This window comes from Lepisosteus platostomus, chromosome 7 (genome assembly GCF_059453375.1).
Source record: "Lepisosteus platostomus isolate fLepPlt1 chromosome 7, fLepPlt1.hap1, whole genome shotgun sequence".
In the NCBI taxonomy this organism is placed as follows: Eukaryota; Metazoa; Chordata; class Actinopteri; order Semionotiformes; family Lepisosteidae; genus Lepisosteus; species Lepisosteus platostomus.
In genome coordinates this window covers 46,378,508-46,386,543 of record NC_142617.1, presented here as the reverse complement: position 1 = coordinate 46,386,543, position 8,036 = coordinate 46,378,508, and positions in this window count along the sequence as shown.

The following is an 8,036-nucleotide window of genomic DNA, read 5'->3' as shown; positions in this document are numbered from 1 at the left end:
CTTAAACATTTGACTTTTACTTTCACTATCCTTTATTTTGTAGTTGCTCGGATTATTTTTTATGTAGAAAAAGACCCATTTAAAAAAAACGAAATATTTCATGGTTATATTTAAGAGAAGGCTGTTCAACATTTAAAGAAAAGCTAATCACGTGTTACAAAATTTTATTTTAAAATGAGAGGTGTAAAACAGCGCACAATAAGAAAAAAGCAACAAATGCCATTTTGCAAACATCTGGTTTTAACAATCAATTTAAGTTTAACTTTAAAAAGTGTTATTTTATAATTTGTGCATGAATTAAAATAAAGATGTGTTTATTGATATATTTTATCTGCAAGTAATTGCAGCTCATATTTCTTCTGCGGTTGCACGGCAGGTATAAGAGGATAAATATTAGAGCCTGAAATTGCAAAAATGTTAAACAATAGTCTGAGTTGTCATTTCCTGTGAGTTAAGATGAGAAGAAAATGGAAACTGTGAATGTTGGGTATTCTGATTATGGTTTCAGCATGAAAAAATGACACATACAAGTGGAAGCTGTAGGGTATATTAATGTATAAATAAGAAAATAAAATATTACAGGATGCATGCATTAGAGTTTAAAAGTTAGGCTTCTGTATCAAAAACATGTCAGGAATAGGAAAAAAAACATGTTTCTGTGAAAGTCTTTGCTCTGGTCACTGTGCCCAGGAAACAGTTCAGGTCTCAAACACCTAGTACTTCGAATATCTGAGAAGTTTGTGTGACACATGAAGTGAAGAACCCTCAGGAATGTGGAGGCAAAGTGGATTTTAGTTTCAAGCTAGGATATTGATCAAATTACCATGGGATACTGTAGGCTCAGCACATTATAAAGTTCTCCACTGTGAAGTGTCAGTGAGTACTGTATGTAAGGCTGGACTCTAGTGACAGAAAGCTGGCACTAAAGAGTAAAAAGATGCTTTTTTCTAAAAATTTCTCCCTTCAACACAGTCCTGTAGAGGTCCATATTTGTTGACATCTTCTGAGTAACAGGCTAACTCCAGCTTCCAGTCCATCTCAAGGTCCACTTCCGTGTCTTCCAGCTAACCAATCTCAATTACTGTGGGTTAACCAATCCAGTAATTTTAGCAAACCACCATAGTTTCAGGCTTTGACCTGGGCAGCATCAGGAATGTAGAGGTGAAGTCAGCCATGGTCCCAAAATAAAGTTTTTAAAGGACATCAGCAGAAAAATAACAACTTCACACAGATCTGGGTCAAAATGAAAGCGTACAGCATAGCATTCTTCCCCATGAAGTGTCAGGGAGTTCCTGAAAGGTTGGTTTATACTCTTCCTCTTGACTGTTTCAGAAGAGCATAGCGATGGGTGGTCAGTACAGTTTTTAGTTTCTACCTGCAATCACTTTCAGCAAAATAGTACGAAAGTGCATGACATCACATGCATGTCATTTCAAATAACATAATCAAGCAGGAGATGACATAGAATTTTACCCATGTTTATTGATACAGTAATAACCCACCTACTACACAGAGTAAATGTATTTAAGGATGAAGAAAAATGCTACAGCATTGCTGCCAGATTTTAGTGTGTTTTTATTGATTTGATCATTTAAAAACCAAGTTGGCAGCAGCGCTTCTTGAGCATACCTGCAATTGGAAGGGGAAAAATCAAATGCTTATAATCTGACAATTGGCAACAATGATAAGTTCATTGGGCAATAATCAAGTTGCCTGTTGCTGCTGGGTCTTCAGCCCAGTGAGGAATCGAGTAATTAAGGTTATCACTGCCTGTGTGTGTCTCTCTCAGTCACCCTCCTCTGCAGCCACACACTGTGCCTGGCCTACCACAAGCATGTTCTATTAGATTGTGTAAAATATAGTTACTTTGTATGTATTATAGGGATTCCCTGCCTCATGAAAATAATAAAGGCACAGACCCATCATTCCATCTTAGGGGATACACAGATATGCCAATTAACCTAACAGGTTAGGCCTAACTGTTTGCTTTTGGACTGTGGGAAGAAACCAGAGCACCCAGAGGAAACCCATACGAACAGAGGGAGAAAGTATAAACTCCACGTACTGTAGATAGCACCCCAGGTCTGGAAATGAACCCTGGGCAACCCCAAATGCAAATTAGCAATGCTAACCACCACGCTGTCCCCACTTATACAAATAAATGGCAAATGGGTTTCTCTAACTCTGTGCTTCGACTTTAGCCAATTTCCCTGACCCTAAGGGGCGGAGCAGTGGGAGGGGCACTGTGGCTCAGGATCTGCGCCTGTGGCTGGGAGGTTGCCGGTTCAAATCCCGCGGCCAACAGAGGAATCCTACTCCGTTGGGCCCCTGAGTAAGGCCCTCACTCCAACTGCTCCAGGGGCGCTGTACAATGGCTGACCCTGCGCTCTGACCACAAGCTTCTCTCCCTGTGTGTCTGTGTCTCATGGAGAGCAAGCTGGGGTATGCAAAAAGACAAATTCCTAATGCAAGAAATTGTATATGGCCAATAAAGTGATCTCTTATAATGTGAAACCTTGTCACTCAGCCTTCAACACTAACCCTAATTACATTTTCAAGTCAGGTAGCACGTACAGGGCATAGTATAACAGACCTTCCTCTAATATTATATATTTAAAATATAACACCATATCTGTAAATGTAATGTGTCACTACAGTGTTGTCTATTCAAATTAGAGATACAAAGTAGTATCTAATTACAAAGTAGATACTTTCCATTGTTCCATTCTTTTTACACACAAAAGTTCCAGTAATTTTATTTCTCTGTTGTTAGATTTCTTAATAAAAGTTAGTTAAATTCTCAATATGTATTGTTTATCTCATTTTGCAGTATTTATTGCAGAAGCTTTATCATTTCTAAACATTTGTTTGAGATTTGGCATAAATGTAATTAACATTTTAACTATTTCTTTCTGTATTGCCCAATATTTGGTCATCTTCCCTTAGATATTCTATAAAAGGGCCACAAAAAGAAGGTGGGTTTCACTTATTTGATAACTAGTAAACACTTGATTCCAAGATGCTGTCCACAAATTTTCAGATTGATCCCAAAGAAATCTGCACAGGAACAAAGGAAAATGGAATACCAGGAAAACAGGAAAAATAAACTATTCATTGTCCCCCATGGTTGTCAGTTTCCAGTACTGACCCTGTCACAGTATCAAGGCCTGCATGACAGGCCCCAGTCATGTGTAAAACAGTGTTTTCTTGTATTGCTGTGAAAATGGCTTTTAACACATTTTCCATCTCATGTCCCTGTGTTGTGTTAACTAGAGCTTAATTAAAAAACTGCTGGGGTCAACATTATTGATTCCCTTTTTTCTACGACTGAAGTGACTCCATTCCTTCAGTCTGTCCGCATTACTCATTCCCTTAAGCCCAGGAATGAATCCTTTCTCTTCTTTGGGCTATCTCTGGTTCTCCTTAATCCACCATGTAACGTTTAGACCAGACGTATTTACAGCCCTCCGATTGTGTTCTGTCCAGACCCAGGACAGCCTCCCATAAACCATAACCTTGGTCATGTTACAACCTTCTAGCCAAATTCTGGGAGAGCTGGGAAGCTGAGCAAGACTGGGCCTGGTCAATTCTGAGATGGGACACCTGAGGAAAACAAGGTTGTTGGTGGACCAGTAGATGGCGTTCTTTCTCCTGAACCAGAATTTCCTAACCAGTGCTTCTATATTGTGACAGGGAACCTGTAGGCAGTGCTGTCCCTCATATAGAAAACTGAGGTCCTGACTACTTGGTCATTGAAGACCCCAAGATTTGGGTCAACAAGGCTAAATTCCACTCTGTTTCCCTTTTAAACTGAACCAGTGAATCAATCTCTCATTTATCTGTGTGATCTCCCGCATAGCAGGCTACTGGTGCATAATGGGCTGTACAGCACTTCAGTGTATTTCTGTATATTACCTATAAGAACAACTTTTCATGATGTGCAAGTTAGCTGATTGAGCTATACTTCCTGCCAACTTCTTATGATGTGCTAAAAAAAGATTTTAATAGCTGAAAAAAGTTAATATTTCTAAAAAGAGGTCAGCATGGTGGCGCAGTGTTGTTGCCGTGCAGCATTTGGGCCACTGGGTTCACCTCCTAGGGTGCTGTCTGTGTGGAGTCTACATTTTCTCCTCACGTTCACATGGGTTTCTCCCACGTGCTCCCATCTCCTCCTACAGGCCAAAGACTGATACTACACTTGATCTTAGCCAAAAGGCTGAGAAGACACACTAATTGGTTAATTGGCCCTGGTGTGTGAGTCTGTGTTGGTGTGTGCCCTGGCAGTATCCTGCATTGCTTGATGGGATAGACTCCAGCTACTTGATCCTGAATTAGAAGAAGCAGCTAGAAAATGGATCTTTTTAAAATAAGAGAAGTACAGAGATGATATAACTATCTTTTAAACTATAGCACTAACCCAGACTTTAGCATTTTCTTTAAAATCTAAATAGAGGCATTTTCTCTGACTGTGTGATAAGGACTGGCACCTTGTTCTTGGTGAGAGCACACTTATGTTCTCAGTATTGCCCAACAACGTTTATGTATTAGAGAGATTGATGGAGAGTACTGTAACAAAACCACATACCAGCAGATGGCACTGCTGTTCCAAAAGAAACAATATCAACAGAAAATCTAACTACCTCTGCTACTGCTCACACATGATAAATTGACTTTTTGTACCAGCAATAATGCAATCTACTAAACAACACAAACATTATTATTAACAGTAATAGCACCACCAGCAGTAATGCTACAGCCTTCCCCCTGTAACCTGACCTCTTGAAGTCTCTAAGGTTAAGTAGTGCCTAGCGTGATCGGTCCTGGGATGGGAGACCTCTAAGGTAGACAAGGTTGCTGCTGGCAAACCAGCAGGTGGCGCTCTTCCTTGTGGACCACAATTTAATGTGCTTTGCAATCTTTTGTAATGAAGATCAGTGTAATGAAAATGCACTTATTAGTATTGGAGTTTTTCCACATACAGTTTAATTAAGGCATTCTACAATCATTCAACAAAAGTAACAATAGGAATACACAGTAACAACAGTTTTCACAACTGCCTGCCATAATGTTTTGTGGAAATCTTGTAACTTAAATGGTTTAGGCAAATATTCTTCAGAGATATCCTCAGTAAAACTAAACTTAATATTAACTCTTTGCACCCGTTTCCACTCATGGGACTCTGTGTGTTCTGCTCAAGACTAAAGAGATTTAGTTCTTAGAGTCCTTCTAGTACCTTTTGACAGGCTGGGTCAATGCAAGAAGCAAAGACCATTTAGCAAATGAAAGGTGTGCTAGTGCTCTTTTATTGTTAGCAAAGAAGAAAAAATAAAAGAAAAACTCTTCTCTCAGTTCAGCAGCTTTCACACGGTAAGCTGCTCTCCTGGTGGTCATCAGTATTCTTCAGTCTGCTTTTCCTTTTGCTGCCATCAGCACCTAAGCAGCGTCCTGAGGCCCTTTTCCCTGTCTCTTGCCCATTGTCAGTCTTCTGTCAGTTTTGTGCTTTGCATCCATCAGTATCTCTGCTTCTCTGCAAGGCTACAGCTGTCTGGCTCTTCCACAGAGCCCAGGTGGGGCAGCTATCGTCCAGCTCAACCTCCACTCCACTGAAGCGGTCAGCAATGTTTATATAGAGAGAATCACAGCTGTTATACTGTATGTCGAAGCAGTAACTAGCAGCAGCTGTGGTCTCCCAGGTATGCAATAGCTGACACCCTCTCACAAACCTGTAATGGCTTTCCTCTATGCTAATTTTACTTCACATGAAAGTTTGCTGTTTCCCAGTCTGGGGTATCTTGTCACTTTCTTCCTGGGTAAATTGGTAAACACCTCAGTGAAATATTTTTGTTTTCATACTTCAGCTCTTTTCCTTTAATCATTTAAAGCTTTTCTCACTGCTATGCTTTAGACAATTCACTATTTCACGTTAGACTTAGACCGTATTACTAAAACAATCATATTCTTTAATTGGATACCATTCTTTTTAGCCATTTTATAAACTGCATTCTTTTCCTCATATTTCTCTAATTGAGTTTTGACACTATTTTTTAAACTTTTCAATTTTTTGAAAACTTTGAGGCATTGCTTTCTAGATTTAGATTTGCTTGTTCTAAGAATGAATCAGTTATGTTCTTCTATCTGAATATCTTTAATATGTTCACATCCATTCTCAACTGATTCCATACGCACATTATATCTCATTCTACATCTCTTAATCTCTATCTCAGTCCTTCAGCCTGCTTTCCAGAAATTGTGAACTGTAGTGTTACACATTTCCCTGGTGGATCTCTCACCTCTGTTTTCTTCACACTATTGATTATTGGAGAATATGATTTCAATACAAGCAATCCCTCTAGGAAGTGCTCTGACAACCTGACATACTGAGAAAGAAAGCGGCTGCTAACCATGTCAACCGTGTTCACATCACTTGCGGTTTCCCCTAGTCGTTGTGAAGTAAACTCAAATATTTCCCCATAGTTACACTTTGCATTCATTGTATAAGGCTGCATTACAGCATACTTGCTGTAGGTGGCGGTCTGTAGCATATTCCTAACATGCAAGAGACTCTTGAATCTTATAGGTGGTTCTTTGAACCATCTTTCAGTGCACATTAAAGGTGTATTCACCATCACTCTCTGTTGGCCAGATTCCATATTTCAGTGATTTCCATTCCATCATAACCATCATCATCATGCTGATGCAGAGGCTTTTGTTTCTTAATACTTCTGGCATTCAGGCACAAGCACCTAATTACCTGGTCCTTTGATGTTTGGTTTGCCCTGGGGCTTTGTTTTTGTCTCTGCTCCCCGGGTGTATGCTTTGCAGATTTCGTTGGCTTCCGCCCCCTGTCATGCTAGTTCAAACGTTTATGAATTGTTCTGTAGATCTTGCACCAAGACACCTGGAGGCCATCTTGTTCAGATGTCACCCACCATATCCTAATAGACAGCCTTTTCCTTGGGAAGGAAATTTTTCTTCATGTTAACTCTTAGGTTTGAGAATCCAAAAGTGCAGCATACAGCGATTACACTAAGTGAAGCAAGCCACAGGCCGACAATGTTGCTCAGCAGTTACTGCTCTGTAGTTGATTGTTTTAACCGGACACAGTGAAGCCTGAAAAGGAAAAGGGCTTACATGGTTATCTTTTGCTCTATAAAATGTGAATTATTAAATACATATAAACGCTAAATAAACATAAAATATATAATGCAAATACTACAACAGTTGGGAAGATAAAGGTCAAGTCAGATGTAATTGAAGGCTAACACTGGACATGATAAATCTTTTTAAAATAAATAAGAACACAGACATCTAGGATGGAGTCATTAATCCAGACTGCTCAGTTTCTGAATGTGACTGACTTGGTGCTCATGCATGCTTGTTTTCTACTAAGCACTCCTAGAAAATATACATTGAAATTTCTTACCTTACAGGAGATGACAGGTTGAAGGGAGTTGGATATATCTTTGAAGTCTTTGGGGAAGATGTGAGCTGAGGTCTTCAAGAGGCCGGGACCAGTGTACACACTTCACTTCACACTTCAAATTCTGTGCTCAGGTTGCTGGTTAAACAACTTGACTTGGTACTAGGAGCTGCTTTGAGGTAGAAGGATATGATGAAAAATATTTGTAGGTATTCTTAGAATGTAGCATTTCACAAGGCATTTTACAGCCTCTGTTGTTTGCAGTTCCACTGTGTTTGCTCAAATATTGTCAATGTTTTGACAATCACTTTTATGTCAGATGGTTACATATAAGGTGGCTGAGCTCATGTGAAAAGATATGAAACAAAACCTGTTGTGCGTTTAACAGGCAAGGAAATGAAATGTGCAATGAACACACTATGAGAAATAACCACCAGGTGGAGATGTTCTCCAGCTTTTGTGCAGCACTGCTTTGCAGCTTTCAAATCTGTTCGGGATACAATTTGCAAAATCATAATCATCAAAACAAAAAGTCTTTTACTGTTTGTCAGTATCTCATATTATTTACAAAAAGCCAAGCTCTGTTTAGTATCTCTTTCAGTATATTTCAGATATT